Raw genomic sequence first — 24,213 nt, 5'->3', positions numbered from 1 at the left:
ATTAACTCACTGTGATTAATCCTTCTGACATTACAACAAAGCTACAAAGTTGCAGATAGGGACTTGTTTACACCAGCTGTCTCGGAAGGGAGGAGGGGGGAGACAGAGAAAATCTCACACACAGTTTTTTTGTGTCTTCTCTTCGGCAGAAAGCAGCAGCTCAGAACTGGGAGAAGGAGAATGAATAGATAATAACAAGTATGGATGGAATTGTTAGTGTCAACGTGGGCAGCAACATATCAAAAGTAATGTTTAAGTTGAATGCCCCTTTAAGGTTGGATTCATACATACCGCAATTGCAGTGGATTTCACACTGCAAGTTATATCGGCAGTGATACTGATTTCTATTAAAGTCTATGGCACTCCATTCCATCAGGAGTGGCTACTTATACATAGATGAATATGGATAAGTAGTAGGGGACATACAAGTCGGCGGACAGGACAGAGCACTGAGGGGCTTATTTACATTTTTCCTTAGGATCTAAATACAACAACACAACGCCATGAAGGAAATTAGGAAGACGGGTGCAGGAATCCGCTGATCCTCTGCTTCAGGTACATAACAGAAGGTTCATATGTACAAACCTGCTGGAAGTTTCCATTTAAATAAATTTCTGTGTCTTCAGAGCGGCCAGTGATTTCTAGATAGAGCTGGGAGAAGCCGCTCTCTGCTGTGAGAGAGGGATATACAGGATTACTAAACTACCAGGTTACCACCAATGCGGAGGAGAGTGGAGGATGCAGGAGTCAGGGGTAAGATATCTTCCCACATGGCAGGTTACAGATATTTCACCCAATGTCCGAGCTATCTGAATGAGGTGTTCAGAAATCTAAGTGCTTGCTGATAATGCAGCTCCATTTAGTTGAAGTTGAGTAATAGTCTGAGATATTCCTGCTACAAAATCTGCAGTGTGACTATATAGAGAATGCGGGATCAGCAGCTCCCTGCTCATCCACCTCAGTGTTCACACATGATGGCAACACCAGTGATATCCCAAAGACAGAAAGGGATCTGGCACCATTATTCTAAGATTTCAATGATTGTTTATCAGCTTCAGGTAAAATCCCAATAGTATATAAAAAAATAAAAATTAGATTTTCCAGGACATATTAAGTGCGCAGCAAGCACAAGGAACACATTGTACAAAGAGGATGTGGCACACGTAAAATGCGCCAGAAGAATTTACCTTTTTACTATGGGCCATGTCATTTTATCTGGAGCTGATAAAGCCAATGTACCTTTTTAGCAAGTGATTTTTTTTTAACTACCTAGTCGGCACTAGTGCAGAGATCCCAGGGCGCCGTCCATTTTTAAAACATTTAAAGTGTCACTGTCGTTTACATTTTTTTTTTTTTTTTGCAGAAATCAATAGTAAAGGTGATTTTAAGAAACTTTGTAATTGGATTTATTAGCCGAAAAATGCATTTTTATCATGAAAAAGCAGTTTGAAGCTCTCCCCCCTGTCTTCATCATTCTCCATGGAGAGGGGAGGGGTTGAGGGAGATGAGGCACCAAAACAAAACAAAAAAGAGTTAATTTACAGCTACATCACCGGCTATCTCCTCTGACATCAGCACTGACCTCTGAATATCACTTTCATCCCACTTTGTAATCCTTTTTTCTCTGCTCTCTGCTGGTGACTAATCTCCCTCCTCCCCCCTCCATTGAACAGACAGGGTCCGACTGATGTAAACCAGTCGAGATTTCCTGATAATGAGCAGTGAATGACAGAAAGGAGAGGAGGGGGGACCTGGGAAATGTCTTTTTGAATGCAGATAATGGCATATTTGCCTAATAAACCCAATTACAAAGTTTTTTAAAATAGCCTGGACTTTTGATTTCTGAAGAAAAAAAAAATTAAATGAAACAACAGTGACACTTTAAAGTGCAGAGTGATAAGAGTGTTGGATCTGGATCTGCGTCACGGCAGTAAGGAACGCCCACTCCGTTCTATGCACACCTGCAAGAGCCCAGAGCTACCATTGCGAACCAGCATGCGAGTATATCAGCAAATAAAAAAAGATATATATTGGATATATAAGAAGTTGAAAAGACGTATTTATAAGTACGGTGCTCCGGCAAATATATATACATATACATTTTGACAAGCGGGCTTGTGGCGGCCTGAGTGACTGAGCACACCGGTATCACACATGTCAGTGAGAGACACATACTTGGGACATTGAGCGTGGTTCACACAGACAAATTTTCCTTTGTTACTGGATCTGGATCTGCATCTAAAAACTAGAGTACTCCATGATATGACCTACGCGTTTCGTGCAGTGGTGCTACTGTGCGAAATGCACAGGTATTCTCATGAAGTACTCTAGTTTTTAGATGCCTGAATAAAGGTTATATTTCACTCTGCACCTTCGCTGTTTTCGTTCACAGCGTCTGGCCAACACCTAGTAGTCTGTGCACCCTTCTTCTGGATTAACCGCTGCTGTGAAATTGCAACTAACCTGTGAGCTGTATCCGTTACCTTTTCTTTCTTTCAAAACATTGCCCAGTTCCCGCGCCAGTTTCTTCATGTGCACCAGCCTGTTCTATGCACTGGAGGTAGACTGGACACCCCCAGTGTAATGATATCCCCTCCCCCCGGTGACACTGCCAGACTTGATTCTAATGGGGGCGCATCAATTAGCATCAAGTCTGGACGCATCACCGAGTGGAGGGGATCTCATTACATTCGGTGTACCAGGCCTACATCCAGCGCATAGAACAGGCTGGTGCACATGAAGAAAAGGCACCAAGTGTGGGAACAGGGTGGCGCTTTGAAAAATGGACCGCATCAACAGGAACTCTGCGCCAGCGGCAGCCTGGTAGTAGAGAAAATAGATTTCACTTATCGAAAGGGTACATTCACTTTAAAGTGTCACTGTCGTGAAATTTTTTTTTGCAGAAATCAATAGTCCAGGCGATTTTAAGAAACTTTGTAATTGGGTTTATTATCCGAAAAATGCATTTTTATCATGAAAAAGCAGTTTGAAGCTCTCCCCCCTGTCTTCATTGTTCTCCTATGGAGAGAGCTAAAGAAAAGACCAAAACAGGACAACAAAGAGTTAATCTACAAATATCTCACCCGTTATCTTCTTGGACAGTCACCAGTGACCTGTCTGAGCTGGGATTACAGCTGTCACCCAGCTCCGTGCCTGTATCCTCTGTTATCTGCTTTCTGCTGCCGGCTAACTCCCTCCTTCCTCCTCCCCCCTCCCCCCTCCCTAGAACAGACAGGGTACGTCTCCTGCAACAAGTCACAATTTTCAGATTTTTCAGAGTGGATGAAAAAGAGGAAGGAGGGGGGGACCTGGGAAAAGGCTTTTTACATGCAGATAATGGCAGATTTGGCTAATAAACCCAATTACAAAGTTTCTTAAAATCGCCTGGACTATTGATTTCTGCAAAAAAAAAAAAAATAGGACAGTGACTCTTTAAATTTACTGGATCGCTTTCTATCTCTGTGTTAATATAAATCTTACATGTTTCGGTGTTTGAGAAGAAAATATTTGGCATGTTGTATATATAAAATACTGATATTTAATAAATATTAACACATTCCTGTAAACAATAGAGCTGCAGATATCCAGTGAATTGAAGTATGAGCCTGGATTGTTGAGGGGCAAGGCTAAATGCCTGAGGCAGCTGAATATCTTCGCTCAGATGTACTGACTGCATTTTTCTGGATGTGATGAACAGCTATTATAGTTCAAGCATGAGCAGGGCAGCCATCTAGACTCCATATTAAAAAAAAAAAAATAAGTGTCTTGTTATAGTAGATCCATCGTCTGCACTTAGTACAGACAAGTCGAATTGCTTACCAGCATAAGGAATGTAGCTGTGATTATCTGTTTCCTTATGAGTGGGTGAGAAAACTCACTCCTTTCCTCCCTACTGTACCGTGCTGTGGAGCTTACAACAAAGTGTTACAGCAATAGAGATACAGATTCACAACATATAAAATACATACTTTATCAGTGTGGGTCATACATAGGCTGCCCTAAAGGACACTCTATTGTGCCAGCTGTCCCTGCAAATCTGCAATACAACATGCCACTGTTACCATTATATAAGAGAAACAGATCACTGATCTCAGGAAGACCGACCAAAGATAACACTGCCGGACGGTGGTTAAAGTGCTCAATACAGTGAAATCCTAGGTGCATTGCTCCCTGGGAAACATGAATATGCAAAAAAAAGACCCTGTGGAGCCTCATTTAAGAGTCTCAAAACACAGGACTAGCCAGATATCCCTCCGAGAAGGACCCAGCCGAGGGGTGGCTCCTGTAGGGAAACCTCCATATTAAGTGTCCCTATAAGTCAATGTAATGACAAGAGGAAAACCAAGGCCAGGTATCCATCCACAGACAGCTGTTTCGGGGTGTTGCCCCTCATCAGTGTGGAGCAGGATTCTGTCTAGGTGGGAATATTGCATAGTTAAGCCATAAAAGAAACACATCACTGATCTCAGGGAGAACCCGAAACAGCTGTCTGTGGATGGATACCTGGCCTTGGTTTTCCCCTTGTCATTACATTGACTTATAGGGCCACTTTATATGGTGATTTTGTTGGTTTCCCTACAGGAGCCTTGCCTTGGCTGGGCCCTTCTCGGAGGGATATCTGGTTAGTCCTGTGTTTCAAGACTCTTTAATGAGGCCCCATAGGCTCTTTTTGCACTATATAGATACACATTTGTAAGATATACTGTAGCATATAAGCTTATGTGAACTGCGTGTAAAGAAGTAATGACTTATGTATCATAAACTTAGATCAGAATGTTTACTCTGTCATAGGCTTCTTCTACAGAGAACTGTCCATTGCTATAAAAAGCCTGGTTAATGTGGTCTTGTGGTTCAAGAGGCCAGGAAGATATTTGCTTTCCTATAACTAACTTGCAATGCCACATTAATATTAACAGCAACTCAGGCATCAACCACAAGAGGCAGTGATGTCTGCAGGCGGCCAGAAAAGTACAGCAGAGCAGCGTTACCTGACAACTCACATCATTTACCTTATATTGTCTGTTTATTGTATATGTAGAAAAATATATATCTCTTAGTAAATAGAAGAATACCCTGACCCTATGTATATAAATGCAGAGAAATCTACCTAAACCTGAATGAAGAGAACTGTCCACATGTTCAACCATCCCTCTAATCATTCTCCCCCTGCATATATAGCTGCGTCCCCTGAGATGGGGGACCCTTTTTGCCTACAAGGGTGCTGATCCTAGATGCTATTCTTACAGCTTTTTAATATTTATATTATTTGCTGTGAAATAACCCTTAAAGGGGATTTTGGCATTATTTTGGCAAATAAAATGTATTTTTTTCTTACATTTTTACATTAAGTGGCAACAGTACAGGACGACATGGCCCGTCGGCTGACACCGTCGGGAACTGCACGGCTACATAAGCCCTGTCCCTACACAGATATATAAAGCTTCACCTGATGCCTGTTCTAATGCAGTAGAACAGACAATACACTTGGAGAAGAAGCTCACTCTGCTACACAGTGCCACGGCTGCAGCGCTACTAACACGGCTTCCCTAAGTTTAATGTACATTCCAATGCTAACATGCACAGATATTAGAGAAGGCTTATTGTGTGTAACTTGTGTAGCCCTGCAGTTCCCGACACTGCCATTGGTGACAGCAGAAGGGCTATGAGGGCTGTGTCATGTGAGTTATAAGTCTGTGCCATACCTAGTGGGTGCTGGCTGCTATCTGCAGCCAACAACCGTTAGTAACTGCCAACATTGGAGATCACTCTGATGCCAGTCATTTAAAGGCTGTTGTGGCATCTAAACAGTTTTTACCTGTGTCATCTGTGGATCAGTGTATTTATCACCATCCCTGCAATGTATTGTGGGGTTCTAACAAGTTAACTTTGCAGCCCACAGCCTCTATCATGACTAACCTGCTGTAGAGTACAGTATGCACCACACTAATCTATATAAACAACCAAATGATTGCTTATAATTGTTGCCTAGGCAAATTAAAATAGTGTAAAAAAAAAAAAAAAAAAGTACAGCAATACCTCAGTTCCCTCAGAACACCTTGGTGTTCAAACACTTCTGTATTTGAACAAAATTTCTCCCTAAAGTTTTGTTCTGTACTTGAACATTGTTCGGTATCCTAACAAAATCAGGGGAGATAACGGTGAGCTTAACTATTGTTCAGCTGACTGTTACTGAGGTGTTTGGGAACACTAAGGTTACAGAAGCGAGGATTCCCGTCAATTAATTTTGATCAGCGACCAGTTCAGGAGCCTGGAGACGGATGTCAGGAGCTGGAGTTGTCCGGTGGGGTGTTCCCCGCAGCTTGGGGAGTCGGCAGAGACGATGGGAAGAAGCAGGCGGTGGCGGCTGTAGTGTGGATGGCCGCCACACTGGAGCGTGGGCACTGGTGGCCTAGAAAAGGGTGCCGGGAGCTTCTGTAGTACGGATGGAGGAGTCAGATCTGCTGGGGGAAGAGGGAGCCAGCTGCTGCTAGGTGAGTAGTCCAGGCGGCCGACAGTGCATGGTATTCCTGTCATTATCTGCCCTGTTCCCTGCAGCAAAGAGAAAAGCAGGAGCGGGCAGCTGTTTAAACTTGCCTTGTGTTCCTGCTTCTCTCAGCTGCGGGGAACATCCTGTAAAGAAGTGGGGATTCCCGCCGTAATGACGGGAATCCCCCCTCTAAACGGGTGTTCCCTGCACCACTGTATAAAAAAGTATAAAAATGAATCATTCTACTATTAAAAGTTCAAATCACCCCTATTTTCCAAAAAATTTAGAGATGCTTTGGGTGCCTGGAAAAGGTTTATGCAGTCCAGGGAGAGGTGTCCCAGTCACTGATTGGCCATGTACATAATGGCCAGATGGACTCAGGAGCGGCATTACAAGGCACAGGGATAGGTAAGTATAACTTTTTTATTATCTTCCTGCATCCCCTGCCTTTCTGCGTTTTTTTTTATTATTATTTCATGGGACTTTTCCTTTAATGTAAATACACGTTGCAGATTTTACTCATATATGGGAATAACTAAAATATGCTGCGGATAGCAGTACATCTGAACGATACTGAACACAAATGGACATTTTTTACAGAAATTTCCCCGCAGTGCAGATTTGTATGATGTCCGTTTCTGTTGTGGGTTTCTCCTCTTTAATAACGATTCACCACAGCTTTGTAGCTAAAGAAACTGCTGTATGTGGGTCAACTCTTACTGTGACCCCCTTTGTTATTTTTATTTTTTCAAACAATTTTGAAAGTATTTTTATATAAAACAAGAATTGCCCGCTGTGCCAACCAAAAACGTAACTTATTGAAATGTCCTCTGTAATGTCAATCAAAACCTTTTTAACCCTTTGAGGGCCGGGCCAATTTAAATTTTTGCATTTTCGTTTTTTCCTCCTTGTGCTTAAGGCCATAGCACTTGCATTTTTTCACCCTGGGGTAAAACTGACTTGTTATATATGTTCCTCAAGTCGTTAAAATTACAACGATATGTAAAATGTATAATTTTTATATTATATGATGGCTTGTAAAAAATTCAAACCATTGTTAACAAATATATGTTCCTTAAAATGGCTCCATTCCCATGCTTATAGCGCTTTTATCCTTTGGTCTATAGGGCTGTGTGAGATGTCATTTTTTGCGCCATAATGTGTTCTTTCTATCGGTACTTTGATTGCGCATATGCGACTTTTTGATCGCTTTTATTACAATTTTTCTGAATTTGATGCGACCAAAAATGCGCAATTTTGCACTTTGGGGTTTTTTGCCGCTTACGCCATTTACTGTGCGCAATCAGGAATGTGATAAATTAATAGTTCGGGTGATTACGCACGCGGCGATACCAAAGATGTTTGTTTATTTATTTATATATTTATTTTTATTCATAACATGGGAAAAGGGGGGGTGATTCACACTTTTATTAGGGGAAGCTTTTTTTAAATTAATAATTACACTTTTTTTTTCTTATGAGATAGGCACTCGATTGCTTCCGGCTGCTGCAGCGGTGATCAGCGCCATTACGGCGCAGACCCTGGCCCGAGCCTGACATGTGGATTGCTCCTCCGGGACAACGCCGAGCAGGTAATGTATGCTCCGGACTGGGGGCTGCGGGGTGGGGGTGGGGGGTTAAAGGGGCCAGGTGACATATCCGCAGCAGAATGAAAATTCCGCTGCAGTTATGTAACCCCATAGAACTTCACACTACCAGAATTCCCAGAGGATTTCGCTGCAAACTCACAGTGTGAAATCCGCTGCGAATCCGGTACGTGTGAAGCTACCCTAAAACTATTTTTCTGAGAATTTAAAGGGAAACTAACAGCACAGATATGCATGTATCCATGCAGCCAGGAGCACTGCATACATACCTTTGGCAATGTGCTGCGTCTTTTCTCCAGGCTGACAGTGTAACAGAGGTGTGTCTGTGAGACAGTAAGCACCCACACAGGCTCAGCTCTCCTGTATCTTCACAGTCAGCACCAGCCCTGCTAAGCCTCAGCCCGCTCTGCTTTCCAGCCACAGTCCCACCTCCTCTAAAATCATTGACAACAGCCTGAAGATATAGCAGCGGCCACAGTGCTGTCCGTTTCCCTTTAAATCACTTGTTCTGTAAAACAAGAAAACACACAATCTTCTAAGAATACCGAGAGTATTTTGGTTTCTCACCTTCTTAACCCTTTAAGGATGGAGCCAATTTTCATTTTTGCTTACATTTTCTCCTCCTTGTGTTGGCGTTGGTCGCCCCATGGTAAAATTAACATGTTATTTATGTTCCTCAAAAAAAAAAAAACCCAATTATAAACATAGGTTTTACATTTACCATCCCTCCTGAGTCTGTCTCTGTTTAAATTTCCTGCTGTTTGCATGTCCCTGAAGCTCCAGTTGGTGTCTTTATTTTTTCTTTATTTCCTGGTTTGGGCTTTCCCATGGTGTACTTTGTATCCTGTGATGTCTAACTGACTCTGTAAAACTGTTAGATGGCTTACATCTTGTCTAGCCAATCAGAGCTGAGAAACCTGAGTCATCTGACAAAGGGAGGCTGGCCTAACAGGGCTTAGACCAGCCTCCCTCTTGGTGATGTCATTGTCACAAAATGGCTTCCACAGAACAGACTGGGGTCAACAGTCATTAGGTAAGAATGAGTTTACCTCACTTCCTGGTGAGGGGGGAAAAGATAGGGAAGGAGGGCAGATAGGTGATTGAAGCATATTACAAAGTTATATAACTTTGTAATGTGTTTCAGTTACTGGGGAAAATGTACCCCTTTAATTTTCCTGATGTTTAGAGGGGTAAGTGAAGGCTTTACCTCTTTCCTCTTCAGTGCCCCCAGACACAGCTTTTTTGTTGCTTTTTCTGGCCTCCAAAACTTCCAGAAAAACTGCCAAAGATTATCTTGGCTCAGTTGCCCCTAGCAACCAATCAGATTCCACTTCTTATTCCTCACAGACTCTTTGGAAAATGAAAGGTGGAATCTGATTGGTTGCTAGGGGCAACTGAGCCAGTTTCATTTCTCTGTAAACACCATGTTTGATAAATCTCCCCCATAGTGTTTATATTGTAAACTGGATTGTCTTAATAAAATGTCTATTTTCAACTTAAGACATTCAAGTCAAGAGTTAATCATTCTTTGGGGGATTCTCTATAGTAAAGGTCTGGTCAGGTATTTATTTAGGATAACTGGTCCTATGTTTGTGGTTATACTTGAAAACACAGTACTCCAGAAGTTGCATTGATTTAGCATTGTTCATGGCAGAACTAGTTGTCACGGCTCCGGCAGCGTCCCCTGCTCCGGGCTGCCGCAACCTCCCTCTGTCCCAGGCAGCCGCCAGTGTCCATGTACAGGGACCCGGAGGTGCTACTTGCTCGGCCCCGGGGAGCGCCTTACCTCGCCCCGCTCCTGTCTCCGTGTGTCCTGGCCGGCGCGCGCGTCCCCGCCTCCTAGGGCTTGCGCGCGCGTCGGCTGTCTTGGATTTAAAGGGCCAGTCCGCCCCTGATTGGTGTGTACACACCAACACTCCCTATAAATCCCAGCATGCCCTGTTCCTCGTGTTGGAGCCTCTACATGCTTCCCATAGCGTTTGGCCCAGCTCCCTTTTGTTCCTGTCGGCTGTCCTTGTCTCTAGTTCCTGCCTGCTGCCTAGTCCGTTGTTCCTGAGCACTGCCTCTGTCACCTGCGGTTACGCCTATTGACCACTGCCAGCACTATCACCTGCCTACTGCTCCTGCCACACCTTGCCCGCCGTCTCTAGCAAACCAAGCCAGGGGTAGCGACCTGGGGGTCGCCTGCCGCAGCAAGCCCATCCCGCCTTGCGGCGGGCTCTGGTGAATACCAGCGGCCCCTTAGACTCCGCTCCCTGGTGCGGTTACTACCATCGCTAGTGATGGTTCAGTGGATCCACGACTCCAGGCGTTATAGTAGGCTCCAACCATGGATCCCGGGAAGGTGCCTGATATCCGTGACGTAGCCCGAGTGGTTGCCCAACAGGCGCAACAGATCCAGCAACAGTCGCAGCAGATTCAGCTACTGACGGCCACCTTACAGCAGCATACTACAGCCCAGCGCTCTCCACCTCCTGCAGCTCCTTCGAGACTTCGACTGGCTCTCCCGAGTAAATATGGAGGCAATTCCAAGTTGTGCAGAGGATTCCTGACTCAATGCACCATGCACATTGAACTTTTAAGTAGTCAGTTTTCCACCGAGCGCTCTAAAGTGGCTTTCATCATCAGTCTACTGGAGGGCAGAGCTCTGGCTTGAGCCACGCCTCTCTGGGACCGAGATGACTCTGCTGCTGCCAATCTCCGAACCTTCTTGGCCGAGTTTCGCTCCGTCTTTGAGGTACCTGCTCGTGCGTCTTCGGCTGAGACAGCTCTCCTCAATCTCTCTCAAGGGAGTTCCACCGTTGGCGACTACGCCATCCAGTTCCGCACCCAGGCAGCAGAATTAGACTGGAATGAGGCCGCTCTAATAGCCACCTTCAAGAAAGGCCTGTCCAGTCGGGTAAAAGACGTGCTCTCCGCCCGAGATCTTCCTACCTCCTTGAACGATCTCATCCTACTGACTACCAAAGTCGACAACCGGTTTTCCGAGAGAGAGGAGGAGGTCCGGCAAGAACGGCGACTAAGCCTGCCTCGTCGCCATCACCAGCTGGCACCGGTTTTCCAGAATTCAGTCACGCCAATACCCCAGTTAACTCCTGAAGTTCCGATGCAGGTAGAACAAGCTCGCCTGACCTCTGATGAGAGAGCTCGCCGACTGGAGCTGAATCTCTGTCTCTATTGCGGTGGCTCTGATCACTTCCGGCAAAGATGTCCCCAACGTCCTCAGCGTCCGGGAAATGCTCGCACCTAGGTCCGGTAGGAGAGGCCTCCCTAGGTGTGAATGCTACCTCTCCAAGGTTGTCTCTGCCAGTCTCCATCCAGACACCCTCAGGACAAACGCACCAGACTACTGCCTTCATCGACTCTGGGTCTGCAGGCAGTTTTATTGCAGCCACATTGGTCCAAAGATGGCGGCTACCCGTGACCCAGCTAGCCCGATCCCTGTCTATCTCCTCGGTCACGGCCGAGACTCTTACCGAAGCTGTACACTACCAGACTGCACCTCTAGTCCTCCAGGTGGGCGCCTTACATCAGGAGAAGATCCCCTTCTATGTCTTGCGCCATTCCTCTTCCGACATCCTGCTGGGCCTCCCTTGGCTGCAATAACATACCCCTAAGCTAGACTGGAGAACCGGGGAGATTCTCAGTTGGGGTCTGGACTGTCCTAACCGGTGTCTGAAGCCTCCTCAGTGCTCTATGACGTCACCTGACTCGGTCAAGCCTCTACCCGGCCTACCCGCAGAATACCAAGACTTGGCTGACGTCTTTTCTGCCAAAGAGGCGGACTCTCTACCCCCTCCTTCCTGGAACTTTTCCTCCACGAGGTCTCCTAGGATTTGCCAACTACTATCGGCAGTTCATCCCACTTTTCTCTACCCTGGTCGCACCCATCGTGGCTCTAACTAAGAAGAAAGCGGATCCCAGGCATTGGTCACCTGAGGCCGAGCAAGCCTTCACTAGCCTAAAGTCAGCCTTTGCTTCTGCTCCTGCTCTAGTCCGCCCGGATGCCACCAAGCCGTTTTCACTTGTGGTTGACGCATCTTCAGTGGACGCTGGAGCCGTCCTCTCACAAAGGGACGCATCAGGCAAGACCAGAACCTGTGGGTTCTTCTCAAGGACTTTCTCCCCTGCCGAGAGGAACTATTCTATTGGTGACCGAGAACTCTTGGCTATTAAGTTGGCACTGGAGGAGTGGCGTCATCTCCTAGAGGGGGCTAGGCATCCGGTCAACATATACACGGACCACAAGAACCTTCTCTACCTCCAATCGGCCCAACGCCTCAATCCCCGGCAGGCCAGGTGGTCACTCTTCTTCTCACGATTCAACTTCTTAATTCATTTCCGCCCGGCTGAGAAGAACGTGAAAGCCGATGCACTGTCCCGAGCATCTGATGTTATGGGGCAAGAGGAATCCCCTGGCCACATTATACCTCCCGATCGCCTAGTGCCAGTCGCCACATCTACTCTTCAGAGATTGCCTCCCGGAAAGATCTATGTGTGCCCTGCACTTCGAAGATGGATTTTGAAGTGGGGTCATTCCTCTGTGGTGGCCGGGCATCCGGGAGTTCAAAAGACCGGGCAACTGATCTCCTGCCACTACTGGTGGCCCAGCCTAGTCCAAGATGTCAAGGACTTTGTGGCTTCCTGTACCATCTGTGCCAGGAACAAGTCCTCTCGTCTAAGACCTGCCCGCCTACTTCAGCCCTTGCCAGTCCCAGACCGTCCCTGGTGCCATATAGGCATGGACTTTGTCACAGACTTGCCTCCATCTGCGGGTAACACTGTCATTTGGGTTGTTACTGACCGCTTCTCCAAAATGTCCCACTTCGTGGCTCTTCCTGGACTACCATCCGCTCCTCGCCTGGCCCGGTTGTTCTTTCAGCATATCTTCCGCCTGCATGGTCTTCCTCTTCATATTGTGTCAGACAGAGGCTCACAATTCGTCTCCAGATTCTGGCGTGCTCTCTGTTCTCAACTCCAAGTGAAGCTGGACTTCTCGTCAGCCTACCATCCCCAGACCAACGGGCAAGTGGAAAGGGTCAATGAAGTCCTTGGCAATTATCTACGACACTTCGTCTCTGCTCGCCAGGACAACTGGTCCAGTCTGCTTCCATGGGCAGATTTCTCCTACAACCATCTGGACTTGAGTTCCACAGGCAAGTCACCCTTCTATGTGGTCTATGGGCGTCACCCTCGTCCTCCTCTGCCTCTCTCTATCCTCCAAGGTCCCAGCCGTGGAGGAATTGTTGTCTGACCTGCAGTCGATCTGGGAACAGACTCGACAATCTTTGCTCAAGGCATCTGACCGCATGAAGGACCAGGCGGATAAGAGAAGAAGACCTGCCACAAATTTTCTCCCAGGTGACAAAGTCTGGCTCTCTGCCAAATATGTCCGACTCAAGATTCCAAGGTACAAGTTGGGTCCTCGATTCCTCGGTCCTTTCTCGGTGCTAAAACGCATCAACCCAGTCACCTACAAACTCTGTCTACCTCCTACTATGCGAATTCCAAACACCTTCCATGTTTCCCTCTTAAAGCCAGTGGTCCTCAACCGATTCTCCAATAAGTCTTCGTTCACTGCTCCACAAGCCGTCTCGGACGACGTCTACATTGTTAAAGACATTCTGGCCATGAAAACTGTCAGAGGAAGACGGTTCTTCCTAGTGGACTGGAGAGGATTTGGTCCTGAGGAGAGGTCCTGGGAACCCGAGACTAACATCCTGGACCAAGATCTCATCAAGAGATTCCTGCAGGCAAGAAAGAGGGGGAGGCCAAAGGGGGGGTACTGTCACGGCCGCGGCGGCGTCCCGTGCTCCGGGCCTCCGCTGCGACCTCTCTCCTCCCCATGCAGCCGCCGGGGTCCATGTGCAGGGACCCGGCGCTGCTACCTGTTCGGCCCCGGGGGGCACCTTACCTCGCCCCGCTCCTGTCTCCATCTGTGCCGGCCGGCACGCGCATCCCCGCCTCCTAGGGCGCGCGCGCTGGCTGTCTCAGATTTAAAGGGCCAGTCCGCCCCTAATTGGTAGTTGCACCAATCACTCCCTATAAATCCCAGCATGCCCTGTCCCTCGTGTTGGAGCCTCTACATGCTTCCCATAGCGTTTGGCCCAGCTCCCTGTTGTTCCTGACCTCAGTCCTTATTCCTAGTTGCTGTCCCGGTCCCTAGCCCCTGTCCGCTGCTTACCCATTCTTCATGAGCACCGCCTGCCACCTGCGGTTACGCCTACAGACCTCTAAGTGCACTATCATCTGCCTACTGCTCCTGCCACGCCTCGCCTGCTGTCACTAGCAACCAAGCCAGGGGTAGCGACCTGGGGGTCGTCTGCCGCAGCAAGTCCATCCCGCCTTGCGGCGGGCTCTGGGGAAAACCAGCAGCCCCTTAGACTCCTCTCCCTGGTGAGGTTACTACCATCGCTAGTGACGGTTCAGTAGACCCCTGACTCCAGGCGTTACAAGATGGATCCAGCTAAGCTCTCGGCCGTTCTTCAGTGGCCACGCCCTGTGGGTCTCAGAGCTATCCAGCGCCTCCTAGGATTTGCCAACTACTATTGGCAGTTCATTCCACATTTCTGTACTCTGGTCGCACCCATTGTGGCTCTCACTAAGAAAAAGGCGAACCCCAGGCATTGGCCGCCCGAGGCTGAGCAAGCCTTCACTAGCTTGAAGTCTGCCTTCGCTTCTGCACTTGCTCTAGTCCGCCCGGATGCCACTAAACCCTTTTCACTTGAGGTCGATGCATCTTCAGTGGGCGCTGAAGCCATCCTTTCACAAAAGGATGCATCTGGCAAGACCAGAACTTGTGGGTTCTTCTCAAAGACTTTCTCTCCTGCTGAGAGGAACTACACTATTGGAGACAGAGAACTTTTGGCGATTAAGTTGGCCCTGGAGGAGTGGCGCCATCTCCTAGAGGGAGCTAGGCATCCGGTTAACATCTACACGGACCACAAGAACCTTCTTTACCTCCAATCGGCCCAACGCCTCAATCCCCGGCAGGCCAGGTGGTCTCTTTTCTTTTCACGTTTCAACTTCGTCATCCATTTTCGTCCGGCTGAGAAGAACGTGAGAGCCGATGCTCTCTCCCGAGCATCTGATGTCATGGGGCAAGAAGACTCTCCTCGCCACATCATACCCCCCGATCGTCTAATGCCAGTTGCCACTGCGGCTCTTCAGAGAGTACTCCCCGGAAAGACCTATGTTCGCCCAGCACTTCGAAGAGGGATTCTGAAGTGGGGACATTCCTCATTGGTGGCCGGGTACCCTGGAGTCCAAAAGACCGGGCAACTGATCTCTCGCCACTACTGGTGGCCCAGCCTACTCCAAGATTTCAAGGACTTTGTGGCTTCCTGTACCAGCTGTGCCAAAAACAAGTCCTCCCGTATAAGGCCTGCCGGCCTACTACAGCCCTTGCCAGTTCCAGACCTGGTCCCTGGTGCCACATAGGCATGGACTTTGTAACAGACTTGCCTCCATCTGCGGGAAACACAGTCATTTGGGTGGTCACTGACCGCTTCTCCAAAATGTCTCATTTTGTGGCTCTTCCGGGACTACCATCCGCTCCTCGTCTGGCCCAGCTGTTCTTCCAGCATATCTTCCGCTTACACGGCCTTCCTCTTCACATCGTGTCTGACAGAGGCTCTCAATTCGTCTCCAAATTCTGGCGCGCTCTCTGTTCACAACTCCAAGTGAAGCTGGACTTCTCATTGGCCAATCACCCCCAGACCAACGGGCAAGTGGAGAAGGTCAATCAGATTCTAGGCAATTATTTGCGACACTTCGTCTTTGCACGCCAGGACAACTGGTCCAGTCTGCTTCCATGGGCAGAATTTTCTTACAACCATCTGGACTCGGGTTTTCTTACAACCATCTCAACCTCGTCCTCCTCTGCCTCTCTCTTCATCCTCCGAGGTTCCCGCCGTCGAAGAACTGGTGTCAGACCTTCAATCAATCTGGGGTCAGACTAGACAGTCTTTACTCAAGGCATCCGACCGCATGAAGGTCCAGGCGGATAAGAAGAGAAGACCTGCCACTAACTTCTCCCCTGGTGACAAGGTTTGGCTTTCGGCCAAATATATCCGATTCAAGATTCCCAGCTACAAGTTGGGGCCCCGATTCCTTGGACCTTTTGCGGTGCAGGAACGTAAAAACCCGATCACTACAAACTTCGCCTGCCCCCTACTATGCAGATCCTGAATTCTTTCCACGTCTCCCTCTTAAAACCAGTGGTCTTCAACGGTTTTTCCAGTAAGTCTGCCTTCACTCCTCCACAAGCCTCAGACAACGTTTATGTTGTGAAGGATCTCCTGGCTATGAAGACTGTCAGAGGAAGACGTTTCTTTCTGGTGGACTGGAGAGGGTTTGGTCCTGAGGAGAGGTCCTGGGAACCTGAGACTAACATCCTGGACCAAGATCTCATCAAGAGGTTCCTGCAGGCAAGAAAAAGGGGGGGGGGGGTACTGTCACGGCTGTGGCGGCGGCCCGGGGCCCGGGCCGCCGCCGCAACCTCCCTCTGTCCCAGGCAGCCGCCGGTGTCCCTGTGCAGGGACCCGGCGATGCTACTAGCTCGGCCCCGGGGGGCGCCTCACCTCGCCCCGCTCCTGTTTCCTCCAGTCCCGGCCAGCGCGCGCGTCCCCGCCCCCTAGGGCGCGCGCACGCCGGCTGTCTCAGATTTAAAGGGCCAGTCCGCCCCTAATTGGTGTGTACACACTAACACTCCCTATAAATCCCAGCATGCCCTGTTCCTCGTGTTGGAGCCTCTTCATGCTTCCCATAGCGTTTGGCCCAGCTCCCTGTTGTTCCTGTCCGCTGTCCTTGTCTCTAGTTCCTGTCTGCTGCCTAGTCCGTTGTTCCTGAGCACTGCCTCTGTCACCTGCGGTTACGCCTATTGACCACTGCCAGCACTTTCACCTGCCTACTGCTCCTGCCACACCTTGCCTGCCGTCACTAGCAAACCAAGCCAGGGGTAGCGACCTGGGGGTCGCCTGCTGCAGCAAGCCCATTGCGGCGGGCTCTGGTGAAAACCAGCGGGCCCTTAGACTCCGGTACAGAGGATCCACGACTCCAGGCGTTAACACTAGTGTTTGCCCTTAAAGAGAACCAATTACCTAAATATAACTGTCCCTATTATGAAAGTATATCTCTCCCTAAGTCTATTCATGAAGATACAGACTGCATTTGCAGTCTGTATCTTTATACTTTACCTGATCCTCTGTTCCCAGGCTGTTTCGGCGGTGCCCCCATCTTGATGACGTCACGCTGGAACGCACCGCTGGAACGCAAGTGACGTCATCAAGATGGCGGCAGCGCCGAAACAGCCAGGGAACAGAGGATCTGGTAAAGTATAAAGATACAGACTGCAAAGGCAGTCTGTATCTTCATAGATAGACTTTATGAGGATACAGACTGCATTTGCAGTCTGTATCTTTATACTTTACTTGATCCTCTGTTCCCTGGCTGTTCCGGTGGGCGTCTTGATGACGTCACTTGCGTTCCAGCGGTGCGTTCCAGCTTGACGTCATCAAGATGGCCGCGCCCCCGGAACAGCCAGGGAACAGAGGATCTGGTAAAGTATAAAAATACAGACTGCAAAGGCAGTCTGTATCTTCATAGATAGACTTCATGAGGATACAGACTGCATTTGCAGTCTGTAGCTTTATACTTTACCTATCCTCTGCTTCAGTGCCGCAAGGCCGGGCGCAGCCATCTTGATTACGGGCCTTGCGTTCCACCGCTGGAACGCAAGTGACGTAATCAAGATGGCAGCGCCGGCCTTGCTGCATCGAAGAAGAGGATTAGGTAAAGTATAAGATACAGACTGCAGAGGCAGTCTGTATCTTCATAAATAGATTAGAGAAGAGAGACTTTAGATAATACACAGCAATCTTGCGCTGTATAGCGCGAGATCACTGTGTATTAACAGAGCGGCAGGCAAAGGATCATGGGAACCTTTCCTGCCACTCTGCATGACGGGAGTTTCCTGTCTCGCGCCGGCTCTTTTTAAAAGAGCCGGCTCGAGACAGGAAAGTAAAAAGGGAATAATTCAAAAACGTGGCAAAAAAAATAATTATATTTGCAAATGTCAATAAAATTATCATTTGCATCTAATTAGGGAATAAATTTTTTTTTAACTTTCGTCCATGATTGGTTCTCTTTTAATGTATTTAAAGTACATTAAAAGTTATATAGATGTGTCTATACAATGTATTACCGTATCTGTGTGGTTCTGCCACACTGGTAGCTGATAAAAATCCAGGAAGTGAAAAAAATGGCCTCTGTGCCAGTCCACATTGTCTCCTGCTCCTTCTGCTATCCCCCCTTAGGAGACAAATCTACCATGCCACTGTCTCACATTGTGTGTGTTTTCTGAGCACAGGCTGATGATGCAGACAGGGGGCAGGGAGTGATCTCACAGGAGGCTTGGCTGGATCCCCCAATCCCCTGAGTGATTCACCATTTCTGAATGGCCAGAAGCAGGTGCAGCACTAATTTTACAGATTGTGATGGGTGGGGGACTGTGATGATCAGCTGAGGTAAAGCATTGCATTCTGGGAACTACTCAACCAGGAAGGACAGAAACACAATACTGAACAACCCCCCCCCCCCCAAACAAATTCATTTTTGGTAGTTTCAGAACTTGGATAGACATGTAAATAATGCTATATGCTTCTGCAGAATTTTCATTTTTTTTTAAACCTCTACCTGCAGTTGCCCTTTAATCTAAATCAGACCTATGACACAGCTTGATTTTATCACATACATATAATAAAAAAATAGATTTTAATGCAATTTTTAAAAAAAGAAATTATTAAAAAAAAAATCACTTTGGAAAGGATAAGCATGTTCATTACATACATGCCTGTACTCAATTACAGCCATTTTTCTCTACCCTGTATGCACATTATTACATAGAAGGAACAGCTGGATTTGTTACTCAATTTCCATTGTATACTGTTGATTTATTTTATGTATTTCAAAATTGTTTATATAAAAATATATTGTATAGTACTATATTGTGTTATGTTATGTTATATTATAGTTTTTTTTCCCTATTATGGATAAATAGGTTGTTCTTGGAATTGAAATTACCAGCACAGCATAGCTACTTCTACTTTATGAATATGCAATCAGGTAGTTAGAGATCATTTACATATTTCCTTTTGTCACGATTCAGGATATCCTCCTCTTAATTCATCTGACATCTGGGCTTCGCTTGTTCACATCTGGCATATAAAAGTCTCCCACGATTACTTCTTTACACTGCTTAATATCTTTGTCTTCACATCTTGTTTTGAAGCCCTACAAAAATTCACACTATCTTCACTTTTACTTTGCCCCCTGGGCATCACATAATGTTGTTGTTGTTCTGAATGACACGTTTGCAAAAGAAGAAGCCTTCAATGAATACTGTAGAAGTTGGGTTTAAAAACAAACAAAAAAAACCCTAAATAGCTTGGGGCTAAATAGCTTAGTTTAGAAAAAAGACGTCTTAGGGGGCGATCTGATCTCAATGTACAAGTATATGAATGGACAGTACAGAGATCTTTGTAGTGATCTTTTTACTTTTTGGCCTGTAACCATGAAAAGGGGGCATCGTCTACGTCTAGAGGAAAGAAGATTTCACCATCAGCATCGATGCGGGTTCTTTACTGTACGAGCAGTGAGACTGTGGAGCTCTCTGCCACATGATGATGTCATGGCTGATTCATTAAATAAGTTCAAGGCAGGCCTGGATGCTTTTCTTGAAAAACATAATATTACAAGTTATGGGCATTAGATTTCCGGTTATACGTTGATCCAGGGATTATTCTGGTTGCCATTGGAGTTGGGAAGGAATTTTCTCCCTGTGATGGGGCAATTGGCATCTGCCTCATAAGGTTTTTGCCTTCTTCTGGGTCAACACAGTAGGGTTTTTGTAGGTTAAACTTGATGGTTTCTTGTTTTTTTTAACCTTATTAACTATGTTACTATGACTTTCAAAAATATGGATTAACCCCATAAGGACCAAAACAATTCTGGCCTTGCGAACCAATTATTCGATTTTTCTGTTTGTTTTCCAGTGATCATAAGTTTTTATTTTTCCAAGTAGCTGTCTGGGGCCTTGTGTTTTGCAGGATGAGATTCTCTTCATGTAGGGGGAATTTGTTTGTAGCTATACCTAAGCTTTTAATACATACTCATTTTTAGTTTTTCTGAAATGAAGAAAGAAACCTATTTTAATTTTACAGGTTCTTACAAGTCCTGATAATACAGTGCGTTTTTCCATCCATTTTATTGTTTCTATATGTTTAATTTTAACATTAACATTCAACATTTCAACATTTTTTTTCTGTACATGAAAACAGAACGGATCAGTTGCAATCCAAGTTTTTATAATGTAAGTCAAAGAGAAATGGATTGTGAAGTATGGCATTCAGCAGCATGCCAATGCCAATGAGTCTATCACATAATGGCACACTTTTTTGTAAATTTAAGTAAAATCTATGTGGGTATAATTTTACACACAGAACACATTAGGATAATTGGCAAAATCTATAAACCATGCTTCTTTACCACTTTCCACATCCCACAATCATAAAACAAAGCATGTTCCAAAAATCTTGCACTTATGCAAATTCTGTAAGCTGAGATACGTTCACACATGTGGCTAAATCTGAGATCACTATAAGCTTGTTTATAGCAAGATACAATGAATTCCCATAAATCTATCATATCAATATCACTTGTTACGGGTACACAGTATAATCTGCAGACTCATACAATAATTTACAATATACATCGTATTGGACTGCAAAGACAAAACGCTTGTGCAACAAATGGGATCAGAAATTAATGTGGCTTTAGGTGGGTTTCACGCTGGCTAAACTTTTTGCAAAAACTAAAAACACTAAAAAAAAAAAAAGCAGCCAGGTGTTCGCTGTGAGTCAATGGAACTTTATTAAATGCCATACTTGGAGTGTTTTTAATGTGCTCTATTTCTCTCCTTTCTGGAATTTTTGGGGTTCGGTGAGGGTTTGGCGTTTTATACTGCAGTGGCATTTCGCTCCCATTGAGTTCATTGGAATTTCTTTTGTTTGTCTGAAAAACACAAAAAGCAAAAAAGCCAGCAAAAAAAACCGCCAGTTTCACTTTACACCATGTTTTATAAATCTCTCCCTTTATAAATATAATTATTATAAATTTAGGCTTTAAGGGTACAAACCCACACACCGTATGCGCAGCAGATACGCAACAAATACGCAGCAGATTTTATGGTTTAGATTTGATGCTGTGTTCAGTTATTTAGATCTAATCTGCTGCGTATTTGTTGCGTATCTGCTGCGTATTTGCTGCGCATCGCAGCAGTAAATACGCTGCGTATACGGTGTGTGGGTTTATACCCTAAAACACTTGATCTTAAGTGTCCTTTGGGCTATGTTCACACAACATTTAATGCGTGTTTAATTAGTAGTAATTAGTTCTATTTTGCCACAAATTTGCTGTAAATTAGTGATATCCCACAATTTAAACAGAATTACGCAAACATATTGATATTTTATGGCAAATTGGTGCTAATATATGTTAAATGAGTATTGAATGCTACGTGTGAACATAGCTTTAGAATATACGAGTTAACCAATAAGGTAATTAAAGGAGAGGTCCGGCCATTTTGAAAAATGGGCATTCAGCAAGGGCAGGGGCGAATGTAATAACAAAGCCTAACTTATGTCTCCCTGTGCCCGATGTGAGCTGCAGGGTCGGAAGGCATTTTCCCCTGAGTTGTGATGAAGTTACGACTTAGAAGAAAATGCCTGTTCCGGCTGATGGACAGCCCCGTCAGCCACTCATCCTGCCCTAGACACTGACTGGCAGGTCCATCAGCCAGGTTGTGATGTGTACAGCGCCGGAGATCCCGGAGATAACTGCATGAATGTGGAAGGATAGCATATTGTACTGACAATTTTGCTGTACTGTTAGGTCAAATGGCACAAGGAACATTACGGCCAATAGTACTTAACAATGAATACAGAAGGCTTATAGTAATAAGGTTGGTATATGTATGAACAATATTCACTTACATCCCCATAACCATTAAATGACAGCTGCTGTGTGTGTCTCTATGGCTATGTTCCCACAATTTAAAAATAAGGGTAAATAACAGTCATTGTTGTAAAACAACAGCTGTTATTAGTTATCATCATTAGTAATTTTTCATTAATAATTATCATCATCATCAATTTTTACATTGTGGGAACATACCCTTAGACTGCAGTGGTGGCCATCTTGGATTTTCCCTGGAGATGTGTAAGCTAAGTGGGAGACAAAGAGATGCTGAGCTGATTCAGCTCGGCACCACTGTATCCTAGCACTGCTTTCTCCCCCACAGCCCCACCCACCAGACCAGGAAGTGAGAGGGATCTTAGGGTATGTTCACACTGAGCAAAACAGGCGAAATTCCTCGGCTCAATTCTTTGAGCGGAGAACGATGGAAATGGAGGCGCACAAGCCATCCCATAGAAACACTGTGACACTGAAGCAGGCATGTTTTACTCAGTGTTAACAAGTCTGTTTTATTCAGTGTGAACAGGCCCTTATAGTTGAATTCTTGGCAGATGGCTATAACCCTTGAAATGAGCATTGGGAGGGAGAAGGCTTCCACTAAATAGTGGAAAAAAATAGTTTTTTTAGTACCAGTTTAAACTGGGTTTGGGTTTTATTATATACACTTCAAAAATACACTAAGAGGCAATTTGGCCTTCTCTAGAACATATGTGTGTGGTATAGAAATTACATTGGGATCCCCACTGGGGGACAAATGGTGTCCAGGCTGAGTGTGAGGGTAATCAGTACAAAGACAGAACATTTGCTGAGGATAATGTATTTACTGTGCTTTTCTTTCATATTGCCGGGTGGGCTTCCATTTGAAGTCATTGGACACAAGCAGGCAGCCTGCCAAGTCATCTACAATTTAATTCCTGCCTATAATAATTTTGCCTTTATTGTATATTTTGAAATAATATATTTTTCAACCCCAGCTGACTTATAGCGAGGACTATTTGCAGTAAGTCCTGTGTATAATACAGACATAACAAGTTCAATTATACACGCCATTAATTCAAAACACCTTTATCTTCTTTTTACTCACATGAAGCTGATTTTGGAAAATGTAAGATATAGATCGCTAAAGAAAAATAGCAGCCTTTTCTTTATGTGGGAATAAGTGCGTAGTGCACTGCCTGGAGATGGAACCGATAGAGACAAATATATCAAGGGCGTAGATGGAAAAGACTCTGCGTTAAAAAGGAAACAGATGTCTTTAACGTAATATGATAGTCTAAGCTTGTCCAAAGGAGAAATGTCATAGATTGAAAGATTATTTGTGGGATGGGTTGGAAATATTTAATGTCATTAGAAAATGCCTAATTAAACTTTACATTTCTGATGGAAAACAGACAGGAAGCATGCAAACAGCAAAGCAGTGGACATCTTTTATTTCATTGTAACTCCATGCGCAACAATAGTGCTTGTATAGAGATGGGCAAATCACTCGGAAATTCCCTTCGCAAAGTTCAGGAATATTCACGAAGTGCATACAAACGGAATTTCATTAAAAATAGTAGCCAGCGATCGGAATGGTTTTAACGATCATGATCGGAATGGTTTTAACGATCGGAATGATCGTTAAATGGTTTTGATCGGAATGGTTTTAACGATCATTTTCGAACATGTGACCGTTTGTCTCGTAATGTTCGCAACTGCATAATATTCCAACTGCGTAATGTAATCAACTGTGTAAGTGTAAGCTTACATGTGTATTCGCTATTCGCTGGCGAACTCGCGAATCGCAATAAGGCAAATTAAACGGCTGATTGGATATGAATCGGAATTCGTATACTTGTACATAAGAAAATAAAAAATTCTAATTCACCAGTCACATGGAGCGCTACATGTTTTTAAATCCACAGTAGCATTCTGCTTGGTTGTGTTGGGGTAGCACCATGCTAAACATGCAATCAAATTTTTTCGTGATGATCTCCTTTAGCCCCACCCCGTATACATTTCCTCTTTTGATAAATACTTATACCATGCCTTTAAATATGAACCTTAAGGCTATGGTGGAGATTTATCAAAGGGGTGTAAAGTAGAA

Source organism: Dendropsophus ebraccatus, chromosome 3 (genome assembly GCF_027789765.1).
Source record: "Dendropsophus ebraccatus isolate aDenEbr1 chromosome 3, aDenEbr1.pat, whole genome shotgun sequence".
NCBI classification, from domain to species: domain Eukaryota; kingdom Metazoa; phylum Chordata; class Amphibia; order Anura; family Hylidae; genus Dendropsophus; species Dendropsophus ebraccatus.
This window is presented reverse-complemented; position numbering follows the sequence as displayed.